The sequence below is a fragment of the Ranitomeya variabilis genome, chromosome 1 (assembly GCF_051348905.1).
Source record: "Ranitomeya variabilis isolate aRanVar5 chromosome 1, aRanVar5.hap1, whole genome shotgun sequence".
NCBI classification, from domain to species: Eukaryota; Metazoa; Chordata; class Amphibia; order Anura; family Dendrobatidae; genus Ranitomeya; species Ranitomeya variabilis.
The window spans coordinates 720504586-720519349 of NC_135232.1; positions in this window are offsets into that span (position 1 = coordinate 720504586).

A 14764-nucleotide genomic window follows, 5' to 3' on the forward strand; every position below is an offset into this window, starting at 1 on the left:
ATGGGATCGCGCAGGCTTGAAGAGTCCTCGAATGGTATTGCAGTCTTTTTAGCCACCTTCGCCACCGGAACATCAACCTTAGGGATTTCTTCCCACAGTTTTACGTCCTCAGGTTCAAATGGTAGACGAACTTTGAACTCTTTGGATAACACCAGCCGGCGTTCCGCTTCCTTCCACTCCTCCATTATCATGGCTTTAATGTGCTCGCTAACGGGGAATACAGTCTGCTGACGTGACCCGAACATCAGGTCCTGCCTGGATTGTGGTTTAGGTGTCTCTTCAATCTGCATGGTGCACCGTACTGCCTGCACCAGATCATTTGTCTCTTCTGCCTGGAAGAGATATTTTCTTTGGTGGTCCTGGCTTCCTGACGGAAGCTCGCCCTCCTCCTCTGAGACGAAGTCCTCTGAGTTAGACTTGTCCTCAGAAGTAAACTCTGGTTCTCGTTCCCGTCTGGCCCTCTTGCGGCTGGGAATAGGACTGGACTTCTGCACCATACTGGATAAAGAAGCCTGCACCTTCTCACGTACAGTTTCCTCACGTACCGGAGACACTGACACACGTAGACCCATAAAAATCAATACATCTGTGCAGATGTCATTGATTTTTTGCGGACCGTGTCTCCGTGTGCCAAACACGGAGACATGTCAGTGTTCGTGGGAGCGCACGTATTACACGGACCCATTAAGGTACCGTCACACTAGGCGATATCGCCAGCGATCCGTGACGTTGCAGCGACCTGGATAGCGATATCGCTGTATTTGACACGCAGCAGCGATCTGGATCCCGCTGTGAAATTGCTGGTCGCTGCTAGAAGGTCTGCACTTTATTTGGTCGCTAGGTCGCCGTGTATCGCCGTGTTTGACAGCAAAAGCAAGGATACCAGCGATATTTTACACTGGTAACCAGGGTAAACATCGGGTTACTAAGCGCAGGGCCGCGCTTAGTAACCCGATGTTTACCCTGGTTACCAGCGTAAAAGTTAAAAAAACAAACAGCACATACTCACCAGCGCGTCCCCCAGCCTCTGCTTCCTGACACTGACTGAGCGCCGGCCCTAAACTGAAAGTGAAAGCACAGCGGTGACGTCACCGCTGTGCTGTTAGGGCCGGAGCTCAGTCAGTGTCAGGAAGCAGAGGCTGGGGGACGCGCAGGTGAGCATGTGCTGTTTGTTTTTTTAACTTTTACGCTGGTAACCAGGGTAAACATCGGGTTACTAAGCGCGGCCCTGCGCTTAGCAACCCGATGCTTACCCTGGTTACCCGGGGACCTCGGCATCGTTGGTCGCTGGAGAGCGGTCTGTGTGACAGCTCTCCAGCGACCAAACAGCGACGCTGCAGCGATCGGGATCGCTGTCGCTATCGCTGCAGCGTCGCTTAATGTGACGGTACCTTTAAAGTCAATGGGTCCGTGTAAAACACGGACCACACACGGACGGTCTCCGTTTGCAGTCCGTGTGCCGTGCAGGGGACAGCGCTACAGTAAGCGCTGTCCCCCCCACTGGTGCTGAATCCGCGATTCATATGTTCCCTGCAGCAGCGTTTGCTGCAGAGAAAATATGAATAATAGTGTTTAAAATAAAGATCTATGTGTTCCCCGCCCTCCCACCCCCTGTGCGCCCCCCCACCCCCTGTGCGCCCCCCCACCCCCCCCCGCTGTTCTGAAAATACTCACCTGCTCCCTCGTTGGCTGACGCTGCTTCCTGGTCTGGCCCCATCTTCTCCTGTATGCGGTCACGTGCGGCTGCCGATTACAGTCATGAATAGGCGGCTCCACCGCTATGGGAGGTGGAGCCGCCTATTCATGACTGTAAATGAGTGGCCCCACGTGACCGCATACAGGAGAAGATGGGGCCAGACCAGGAAGCAGCGTCAGCCAATGAGGGAGCGGGTGAGTATTTTCAGAACAGCGGGGGGGGGGGCGCACAGGTTGACACATAGATCTTTATTTTAAACACTATTATTCATATTTTCTCTGCAGCAAACGCTGCTGCAGGGAACATATGAATCGCGGCTTCAGCACCAGATGCTCGTACGTGTGGTACCCAGCACGGTGCGTGTGGTACCCAGTGGGCACACGGGCGGCACAAGTGTGCCGCACGTGTGCCACACTGATGTTCACCAAAAACGCAGGGGCACACGGACACGGATAATTCCGGTACCGATTGTTTCCGGTACCGGAATTATCTGGACGTGTGGGACAGCCCTAAGATGCATCAATTCTGGCACTTAGTTTCTCTCTTTCCACTTCTCCTGTAGCGGTGGCAAGTTGGGAAGAGAGAGGCGATGGTTGGAGGGTGATTGATGTCACCTTTGTTTTATCAGGTGACATCAAGCCCAAAGGTTAGAAATTGAGAGGCGTCAATAAGACGCCTCCATTGCTAACCCCATAGTCATATTAATAAAAGTCCTTTAATTGAAAGATTGACACAGACTCCTTTAATAAATCTTAATTAAACCATACTTACGACCTCGCCAATTCCACCGACACCCTTGTCTTCTGCAAAAGAGTTCAAATAAAAAACAACATTATTCCTCACCTTTCCGCAGAGATTATGGTAATCCATTTGTCCCGTGATGGGTCTAGCTCTGCTACATCTAGATGGCTGGTGTCACGAAGTGACTGTCCAAGCGTGACACGACCCAATGGGTGGTCGGTCACAAAATGGCGGAACTCACAAGGGAACACAATAACAGCGGTGGGTTCTACGATAGGGAACGGGGAAATGGACACCTCCTGCACTCTCCTAAGGATGAGCCCTAATCTTCCTGACGTCCATATACAGGTTCTTTCAACCTGTCGCCGAGCCGGATCCCTTAGCCCTCGCTCGCCCTGCACCTATCCCTGGGTAGGGATTTGGCTAGTGAGAACACTGGTCCCACCTCTGCACTAATAAAACACAAAGGGAACGTTAAGACAAACAAGGTATAAGCAAACAACACTTAGCTTTCTCTGCTGCAATGCACCGCACAGCAGAGTAAGACACCAGGTATGAGTATTAAGCTGATGAACCACTGCACTCAGAAAACTCCTTCTCCAGCTTGGTTGATATCCAGAAGGACCTGTATAACCAACAGTCAGCTGATGCACCAGGTGACCTTATGAAGGATGGTGGGAGTGGTCACCACCAACATCAGTTGACCCAGCAGCAAATCAATGCAATAACACCAGCGGCCACCGGGGGAAAAAAACTTCATTAACCCCCAATGACCAGAAAGGAAAAAAAGGTTTTAATTGGAGGAAAACCAGATCTGCCACAGATTCAAACATGGATTGTGACAGTGCCCCCCTTACAATGAGAGGTCTCTGGACATTCAACATCAGACCTCACTAGATAACAACCTACGGTGAGGACACCTCGATCCACCAGAGTTCACCGCAGCAGTCACCTGACTCTCAGGTTCATGGCAAACATGGCCCAATGAAAATGCCACCAACGTAGTCTACGGAGGCGCCACAAATCTCCTGAGCGCCGACCTGGGGAATGAGTTGTGTATATGCATAACTGGGGGTAGCTCCAACTGAAAAGTCCTCGGGCTGAGAATGGCCAACACCCAATATGGCCCAATCACCCTGGAACTCCAGGTCCCAGTTGCACACTTCCACCTTATGTTTTTGGTGGAAACCCATACGTACTCATGCACACACACACAGGTCCGGACCCGAACGTTTATTTTCATGTATGCGTCTGCCACAAGACGATGAACTCTTTATAGAACCGACAACAGAGGCGTCCCCCTGTGTCTCCAAACTCACACCCCCACTACACACCGAGGGAACCACCACCTTCTTCTGACCCCTCCTCCTAAGAGGTCTCTGACCCACTGGGATAACATGTAGTGAGGGTAGAGTCTTGCCCCTACTCCCTGGCAGCACCTCTGCTGCCCCCACAGGAGAAGGGGTAGGATGTAGAAGAACAGCAGAGATTGTAGCTACCGGGCAGCAGTCCTTACACGACTGACCCCAGCTGACTACTTCACTTGACTGCCAGTCTATGACCGGGTTGTGTCTTTTCAGCAGGGAGTCCTAAAACCATGGGAGTTGGTATGCCCTCCAAGACGTAGCATGATAAAGACTCTTCATGACAAGCCCCTATACGCAGATGAATATTGTCTAAGACTTGGGTAATGCTCCCCTGGCTGAGCGGGGCAGAGTCAATGGCCTGGATGGTTAGGGGTCTTGCTAGCGTCCTACTCATCAGGCCATGGGTCTGGACAAAATGAGCATCCGCCAAATTGACTCCTGCTCCACTGTCCACTAACACCGTAATATTTTCAGTTACCCCACCAATAACCACCTCAGCAGGTAAGGTACACTGAGACGAAAAAATGGAGGAAATATACACACCCTGGTCCCCTCCCTCCACACGACCAGGGGGACGCGACTCTTTAGATGGTGCAGGTACTTTGGCACGCGCTGGGCAGACATTGATAAAATGACCCGTCTGCCCACAGTAAAAACATGCCCCCACTCCACGGCGAACCACAGGCAACCCCGTTTGGGAACCAACTCCTCCCACCTGCATGGGTTCGTCCACCTGCTCAGGTGTGTCCACCTCCCTAGCGAGGACTACAGGGGGCACATTTAGTGTATGCCTCTCCCTCAAGCATCTATCTACCCGGATGGCAAGGGACATGGCGGCCTCCAACGACATGGGGGCGGCGTACTAAACCAGAGTATCTTGCAACCTAGGGGACAGACCCTGCACAAAATGGCTCCTAAGGGCAGGGTCATTCCACTGTGTATCTGTGACCCACCTCCTGAACTCTGAACAGTACTCCTCAGCCAGCCGGCCCCCCTACTTGATCTTACGGAGTCAGGATTCCGCAAGGGAGACGCCATCAGGATCACCAAACACCAGAGCCGTAAAAAAACTCGTCCACCGACCGTAAGGATGGTGAACCGGTTGGCAGGGAGAAGGCCAAGGATTGGGGATCACCCTTAAGAAGAGAAACGATGATTCCCACCCGTTGTTCCTCATTCCCTGATGAACGAGGGTGGAGCTTAAAGTAAAGCTTGCAGGCTTCCTTAAAAACCAAAAATGTATCTCTCCCTCCAGAGAACCTGTCAGGGAGAAATATCTTGGGTTCTGGTTGAGCCTGTACCTGAGCCGAGGCCCAGAATCCCAACAATTGCTGCAGCTGCTGCACCACCTCACCACGCAGCACCTTACACTCCTCGGTGAGGGTCTGAAGCAATTGGGCAAAGGTCTGCATTTGAGCCATGGCTCACCAGAAGTAATGGGACAATTGGTTATAATGTCACGAAGTGACTGTCCAAGCGTCGACACGACACAACTGGTGATCGGTCACAAAACGGCGGAACTCACAAGGGAACACCGGGGACACAATAATGGTGGGCCCTGCAATAGGGAACAGGGAAATGGATACCTCCTGCACTCTCCTAAGGATGTGCCCTAACCTTCCTGATGTCCCTACACACGTTCTTTCAACCTGTCGCCGTGCAGGATACCTTAGCCCTTGCTCGCCCTGCACCTATCCCTGGGTAGGGAATTGACTAGTGAGAACTGGTCCCACCTCTGCACTAATAAAACACAAAGGGAAAGTTTAGACAAACAAGATATAAGCAAACAACACTTAGCTTTCTCTGCTGCAATGCACCGCACAGCAGAGTAAGACACCAGGTATGAGTATTCAGCTGAAGAACCACTGCACTCAGAAAACTCCTTCTCCAGCTTGGTTGATATCCAGAAGGACCTGTATAACCAACAGTCAGCTGATGCACCAGGTGACCTTTTGAAGGATGGTGGGAGTGGTCACCACCAACATCAGCTGACCCAGCAGCAAAACAATTCAATAACACTAGCGGCCACTGGGGGGAAAAAACTTCATTAACCCCCGATGACCAGAAAGGAAAAAAGGTTTTATTCGGAGGAAAACCAGATCTGCCACAGATCCAAACATGGATCGTGACAGCAGGCTGCAAGGTTGCACCATGCGACCATACAGCCTGCCATCCAGCAGAGACACTGAGCAGCATGTGCTCAGTGTCTGCCTGTGAACTCCTAATCCCTGTGTGAGGGCACCGCGAGCGTGCGAAAGTTCTGCTCTCAGAGAACTTTAAAGCTATGTGCACACTTTGCGGCGCCCTCTGCGGATTCTCCTGCAGCGGATGTGATAAATCTGCAGGGCAAAACCGCTGCGGTTATCCCTGTAGTTTTATCGCTGTTTGTTTTGCGGTTTCCGCTGCGGGTTTACTCCTATACTATTGATGCTGCATATGCAGCAATATGCAGCATCAATAGTAATGTTAAAAATAATAAAACATGGTTATATACTCACCCTCTGACGTCCCGATCTCCTCGGCGCTGCATGCGGCGGTCCGGTTCCAAAGATGCTTTGCGAGAAGGACCTTCGTGACGTCACGGTCATGTGACCGCGATGTCACGGTCATGTGACCGCGACGTCACCGCAGGCCCTGCTCGCACACCAACCCTGATACCGGACGGCCGCGTGCAGCGCTGAGAGGTGAGTATATCATTATTTTTTATTTTAATTCTTTTTTTTTTACACAAATATGGTTCCCAGGGCCTGGAGGAGAGTCTCCTCTCCTCCACCCCGGGTACCATCTGCACATGATCCGCTTACTTCCTGCATCGTGGGCACAGCCCCATGCGGGAAGTTAGCGGATCAATGCACTCCTATGGGTGCAGAATCGCAGCGATTCTGCACAAAGAAGTGACATGCTGCGGAATGTAAACCGCTGCGTTTCTGCGCAGTTTTTCCCGCAGCATGTGCACAGCAGATTGCTGTTTCCATAGGGTTTACATGTAAATGTAAACGCTATGGAAACTGCTGCAGACCCGCAGCATCAAAATCGCCGCGGATCCGCGGTAAAACCCGCAAAGTGTGAACATGGCCTTACTGTACCGAGCAGATGAATTTGCTATCTATCTATCTATCTATCTATCTATCTATCTATCTATCTATCTATCTATCTATCTATTATCTATCTATTTATCTATTATCTATCTATTATCTATCATCTATTATTTATTATCTGTCTATTATCTATCTATCATCTATCTACCTATTATCTGTCTATGTGTTTTGGAGAATATTTTCTTTGAAAACGATTTGTAAATGACAGAGAATTGCTGTATGTAAAAGCTCATGTTAAAATCGCATTGCATTTGGATGTAAATCAGATGCTAGGAGTGAAAATCTGATTATACTCGAATGACACTCGTCCATTTTTTCGGTCTTGATATTGGAACTTTTTTCACACATACGGGTATGAGCCCTTAGGGTATGTGCACATGTTGCGCATTTGCCTCTGGAATTTTCTGCGCAGATTCTGCATCCCCTGGCAGAAAACGCAGTTAAAAATCAGCGCATTTTTGATGCGCATTTTCATGCGGATTTAACAAAAAAAGAATTGTGATGTCATTCTCTTGTCCAACCTCTTCTTTTACATACTCCATTGAAGAATAATGTTTACACACACAGATAGATAGATATATCTATAGATAGACACACACACAAAATCTGCGTTTGGCTGGGGTCACACTTGCGAGAAACTCGCACGAGTCTCGAACCTCAGAACCCGGCACTCAGACCAGAGCGTTTAGCTGCATAGAAATACATGCAGACGCACACTTCAGTCCCGAGTGCCGCCGGGTATTGAGATGCGAGACTCGTGCAAGTTTCTTGCAAGTGCGACTCCGGCCTTAAACGAAATATCTGTTTAATTTAAAACAAATAAATGGCGTGGGAGCTCCCACTCAATTTTCTGCACCAGAGTAGGAAAGCCAGCGACTGGGTGACGATGTTTATAGCCTAGGAAGTGGTTAATACCCATGGATCTTCCCAGGCTATGAATATGAGCCCGTAGCTGTATATTTAGCCTTTGCTGGCTATTAAAAATAGGGGGACCCCACCTAAAAAAACAACGTGGGGTCCCCCTATAGTTATTAGCCAGAAAAGGCTATGCAGACAGCTGCGGGCTGATATCAATAGCCTAGGAAGGGGCCATGGATATTGCCCCCCGGCTACGAACACAGCTGCCCCAGAAATGGCACATATAAGATGCGCCAATTCCAGCACTTAGCCTCTCTCTTCCCACTGCCCTGTAGTGGTGGCATATGGGGTAATATCTGTAAGGTTGATGCCACCTTTGTATATGTAAGGTGACATCAAGCCTGGCTTAGTAATGGAGAGGTGTCAATAAGACACTGATCCATTACTAATCCTATAGTTGTTGAGGGGTAAAATAAACACACAGCCAGAATAAAGTATTATAATGAAATATAACACTAAACACAGTTATCCATCTTTATTCTACTCCTAATTCCTGCAACGCCCTTGATCACCTGTAAAAAAAATAAAAAAAATAAACCAACAGTATACTCCCTGTTCCGATGTAGTCCTTTTAATAATGAGTGTCCCACGACGATCTTCCCTGTAGAACTGTCACATCAGGAGATGTGACCGCTCTACAAGGCTTCCAGTGACACACTGACAGAAGATAGCCATACTACCGTATATTACGGACGAGTGCTATGCTATAAAAAAATCGGATAGCACTCGGACCAGTATTAATCTACGGTGAAACTCAGATCACCTTTTTTTTCTCGGGCATATTCAGCATGCAAGTCAAATCGCAGCATGCTGTGATTTTACGCATGTATCGGCTGAGTCTCGCCAATGCAAGTCTATGGGTGCGAGAAAAAATCGCACACCATACGGAGCATCAGTGTGACTTGCGAGAAATACGCACACATTTTCCTCATTTGAGCCCATTGAGCAATTAAATTCAATGAGGAAAAGCAGTGAGAAATGTAAAGCCATTCTCATATCATACAGATGTCATACGGATACTTAGATACGAGGAAATTGCATCCCTGCATTGCCAACGGATTATACACAGATCACCATACGGAGAATATTTGTGCGATTCTCGGGAGAGAGAATCGGACCGATTTTTCATGCGTTCAAGTGTGACTCCGGCCTTAGGCTGAATATTCAGTTTGTTACTTATGCTTAGGGCTCATTTCCACTTGCGAGGAAAACGGACGAGTGCAATCCGATAAAAAATGGGATTGCACTCGGACCAATGTTATTCAATAGGTGTCTTTTCATTTGCAATTTTTTTCTCAGCCGAAATCGGACTGAGAAAAAAATCGCAGCATGCTGCGATTTGCTGCAATTCTCGGACGAGACTCGCCAATGCAAGTCAATGGGTGCGAGAAAAAAAACGCATGGAATACCGACCATCCGTATTCCGTTTGTTTTTTACGGATACCTTACTATTCTGTGGCATAGAACACTGTAAATGGTCCTGTAAATGACTGTATAAAAATAGTTGCAGAGAAAAAAAACGGATTGCATACGGATGTCATACGGATGTAAAACAGATGGTGCAATTAAAAAAAATCGCATTGCACTCGCATAGTACTCGCATGACAATCACATACGTTACACATGTTTTTTCGGTCCAGATTACGGACCGTTTTTTTCTCTCGGAAGTGGAAATGAGCCCTTAAGCTGATGGTAATGGCTAGGTTGAGACTTATAATTAGGCTGAGAATTGGTTAGGCAAAAGATTAGGGTAAGGGTTAAAGCTAGGCTGAATATTTTGTTTAGGCTGCATATTTGGTTTGGACTGAGGACTATAGGCTAAAGGTACCTTCACACTAAGCGACGCTGCAGCGATATCGACAACGATGCTGATCGCTGCGTCGCTGTTTCGTCGCTGTTTGGTCGCTGGAGAGCTGTCACACAGACGGCTCTCCAGCGACCAACGATGCCGAAGTCCCCGGGTAACCAGGGTAAACATCGGGTTACTAAGCGCAGGGCCGCGCTTAGTAACCCGATGTTTACCCTGGTTACCAGTGTTAAATGTAAAAAAACAAACACTACATACTTACATTCCGGTGTCTGTCCCCCGGCGCCGTGCTTCTCTGCACTGTGTAAGCGCCAGCCGGAAAGCACAGCAGTGACGTCACCACTGTGCTTTGCTTTACGGCCGGCACTGACACATTCAGTGCAGGAAGCTCTGAGCAGCAGCGCGGACATGACAGACATCAGAGGGTGAGTATGTACTGTTTTTTTTTTTTTACTTTTACAATGGTAACCAGGGTAAATATCGGGTTACTAAGCGCGGCCCTGCGCTTAGTGTTGGCTTTGGCGTCTGGGCCACCATCTCTCTCCACGCTGCTGCTCTTCTCTCCCGTTTTGTCACTCAGACCAGCTGCGCAATATCACGAGTAGTGGCACCGGGCATTCTGGGTAGTCAGCCGTAAGATGCACGGAGCGTCAAATATCCCGCTATAGTATATTACTAAGCACTGCCCTAGAAATGCGGCAGTGTCAACAAAAAAGCAGCAACGATCATTTCCATTCAGGAATTGGGATTGTAACGTTTCACTTTAGTAGCGTTCGCCATGGCTTATTATTTCCACCCGCGGCCGCCGTCTCCCGTGTAGGTTTTGGCAGCGAGAAAAGACTTAAGCTTTAGTATTAGTAAATGTGAAATCCACATAAGCTCTTCTGTCGTTCTCCAAATGACTGTGAGCTTCTATGGAGTCTGAGCACAAGATGTGTAATCTTTGCCATAAACGACCCCGGACCTCCCTGGAGCCTGGAGTATTTGACGTCTTCTGGTGGGATCATCGAAGGAGGGGGTCAGTGAGAGCCCCGCGTTATATGACCTGGTGATACATTAGAACATCTCTTATATTGTGCTGGTTATTAACAATCCGTCCATGTTTATATTGGAGGCAGAACGTACACCGCCGATATCCGTGCCACCTGATAGTCTTGGGAATATTATAAGAGTTGGGCAGTAAAGTTGCAGGATCAACGTCTGAAGACTGGAATAACAAACTCAATGCTGTATTCTGTAAGTGTCGGAGCCCCCTAAACTGTGAAGTCATGGTGGGTATATTTGTCTGCTGACCATAGATCCTGCAATGCCTTGTCAGTTGTCACTAAAGTCCTCTGCAACTTGGAAATGCCAAATGTGGATGGTAATGGTGGCACGGCAGCCAGGGGAAAAGAATGGGGAAAGAGAGCTTCAAAAAGCGCTGGTGCAGCCTGTCAGGGGCCCATACTGAGGAGGGACCCTGTGCCATACCTTGCCCTAAACAGAGACCTGGGAGTTCTTTGGAGATATTGATCCACATACCAAATGGTCAGAATATTTTCAGTATTGGAAATATGGAGGATACTTACCTTATCTAAACCACCTGATGACACCATAAGCTGTCATGCCCCAGATTACATCATCTCTTCCGGGGCTGCCCCTGATGACATCATCTATTCCAGGACTGCCCCTGATTACATCATCTGTTTCAGGGCTGCCCCTGATGACATCATTAGTTCCAAGACTGCCCATGATGGCATCATCTGTTCCAGGGCTGCCACCGATGATATAATCTGTTCCAGGGCTGTCCCTGATGACATCGTCAGATCAAGGGCTGGCCCTGATTACAATGTTAGATCCAGAGCTGTCCCTGATGACTTTGTCAGATCCAGGGCTTGCCCTGATGACAGCATCTGTTCCAAGGCTGCCTCTTATGACACCGTCATATCCAAGGCTGCCCCTGATGGCATTGTCAGATTCAAGGCTGCCCTGATGACATTGTTGAATTCAGGGCTTCCCCTGATGACCTCATAAGATCCAGAGCTCCCCCTGATGACATCGTCTGATCCACCAGGGCTGCCCCTGATGACATTGTCAGATCCAGGGCTGCCCCTGTTGACATAGTCAGATCAATGGCTGCCCCAGATGATATTGTCAGATCCAGGGCTGCCCTTGATGATATCGTCAGATCTAGGGCTGCTCCTGTTGACAGTCAGATACAGGGCTGTCCCTGATGACCTCGTCAGATTTAAGGCTGCCCCTAATGACATTGTCAGGTCTAGGTTTGCACCTGATGATATCGTCAGATCCTGGGCTGCCCCTGATGACATAGTCAGATCCAGGGCTGCCCGTGATGAACTCATCAAGTCCAGGGCTGCCTCTGATGACAGCGTCAGATCCAGGGCTGTCCCTGATGACATTGTCAGATCCAGTGCTGCCCCCCAATGACATCATCAGATCCAGGGATGCCCCTGATGACATTGTCAGATCCAGGGCTGCCCCTGATGACATAATCAAATCCAGGGCTCCCCTGATAACCTTGTCAGATCAGATCCAAGGCTGCCCCCTCAATGACATCATCAGATCCAGAATTGCCCCTGATGACATCGTCAGATCCAGTGCTGCCCCTGATGACATTGTCAGATCCAGGGCTGCCCCTGATGATATCGTCAGTTCCAGAGCTGCCCCTGATGACCTCTTCAGATTCAAGGCTACCCCTGCTGACATCTTCAGATCCAGTGCTGCCCCTGATGACATTGTCAGATCCAGGGCTGTCCTTGATGACAAAGTCAGATCCAGGGCTGCCCATGATGACATAATCAGATCCAGGGCTGCCCCTGATAACCTTGTCAGATCCCAGGCTGCCCCCCAATGACATCACCAAATCCAGGGATGCCCCTGATGGCTTTGTCGGATACAGAGCTGCCACTGTTTACATAGTCAGATCCATGAGGCCCATGATGACATTGTCAGATCCAGGGCTGCCCCTGATGACATCATAATATCCAGGGCTGCCCCTGATGACATCAGATCCACCCTAGATGACATCGTCAGATCCAGGACGGCCCCTGATGGCATCATCAGATCCAGGGCTGCCCCTGATTGCATCGTCAGATGCAGGGCTGGCCCTTTCTAACATGGGTAAACATGGAGCAATCCAGTCCAAATTCACCAGACAGTTGTGCTCAGGAATAAACAGATGAGACAACTGTTGTGGGGACCCCCAGGATGCCCCACCACCAAACCCACTGTATTAACGTAAAAGACGTTGACACCCCTGATGATCCCACCTCCTCTGTGACAATGGTTACAATGTCCGCTTTTCACTTTCTTCACTCCTTTGACCACACATCAGGTTTTTATCAGTTATCTACATTTTTGTGGAGTTGAATTTGCATTTTGAGCGGCGATGCCCACAGCTCCGTCACATCCAGTGGAAAGTTTCATCACTCCTGTTAATGAACTTGCATTTCATTAGGAAATCTCCAAGCAGCGGTTAATAATGAGCGATTCTTGGGCTGATTTAAAGCAATATTAAATATGATAATTTTTGTTCAAATACGATTTAATTAAGTCACTAAGCAAACAGCTTGAGTAAAACTGGAGAACGCTCAGGCGCAAGCTCCCATTGATTAATGGAGACGGCGGCTGATGATGGGGAAACCAGGACGTACGGGGTGTGAGGCCCGGACCACGGGGATGAGAAACCTCGTACTGAAATCATCATCTTCATCAGGTTCTGACTGATATGTGTCTGAGATAGATGAGTGATCTACCGCAGCGTCCCACGCACTGGGGTGTTACTGGGGTTCTGGGCCTCAGTCATTGACCCAAGTTACATCACTCCCTCCTGAAATAATATACCCCTGACAACGTGTCTGATGGATCTCATCACCCCATGACTGATAATCCGGAGGGCAGGAAACTTCTCCCCCTTCATCTGTCACTTTTGTGAGAACCCAAAACCAGCATGGCCGACCCCTCGCTGAAAACTCTGCAATCCATCATGTAATCAGGATGAGAATGGCACCAGAAGGACCCACCGGTCAGACGAGAGCACAATTCAGCCATCAGCCCCTTCTACAGTTGGACGCTGGACTCTGCTCCCGAATCCTCCAGTCTCTGTCTGAGGTTTCTGCCTCCTGCACATACACTCACCGGCCACTTTATTAGGTACACCTGTCCAACTTCTTGTTAACACTTAATTTCTAATCAGCCAATCACATGGCGGCAACTCAGTGCATTTAGGCATGTAGACATGGTCAAGACAATCTCCTGCAGTTCAAACCGAGCATCAGTATGGGGAAGAAAGGTGATTTGAGTGCCTTTGAACGTGGCATGGTTGTTGGTGCCAGAAGGGCTGGTCTGAGTATTTCAGAAACTGCTGATCTACTGGGATTTTCACGCACAACCATCTCTAGGGTTTACAGAGAATGGTCCGAAAAAGAAAAAAAATCCAGTGAGCGGCAGTTCTGTGGGCGGAAATGCCTTGTTGATGCCAGAGGTCAGAGGAGAATGGGCAGACTGGTTCGAGCTGATAGAAAGGCAACAGTGACTCAAATCGCCACCCGTTACAACCAAGGTAGGCCTAAGAGCATCTCTGAATGCACAGTGCGTCGAACTTTGAGGCAGATGGGCTACAGCAGCAGAAGACCACACCGGGTACCACTCCTTTCAGCTAAGAACAGGAAACTGAGGCTACAATTTGTACAAGCTCATCGAAATTGGACAGTAGAAGATTGGAAAAACGTTGCTTGGTCTGATGAGTCTCGATTTCTGCTGCGACATTCGGATGGTAGGGTCAGAATTTGGCGTAAACAACATGAAAGCATGGATCCATCCTGCCTTGTATGGAGCATCTTTGGGATGTGCAGCCGACAAATCTGCGGCAACTGTGTGATGCCATCATGTCAATATGGACCAAAATCTCTGAGGAATGCTTCCAGCACCTTGTTGAATCTATGCCACGAAGAATTGAGGCAGTTCTGAAGGCAAAAGGGGGTCCAACCCGTTACTAGCATGGTGTACCTAACAAAGTGGCCGGTGAGTGTATAACACATAAATGAAGGTTTCCAGCATCCGCAGAGGAATCACCAAAAACCTCATTATGTTTGACGACTCCTTAATTCATGACACATATATTACATAAATCCTGGAA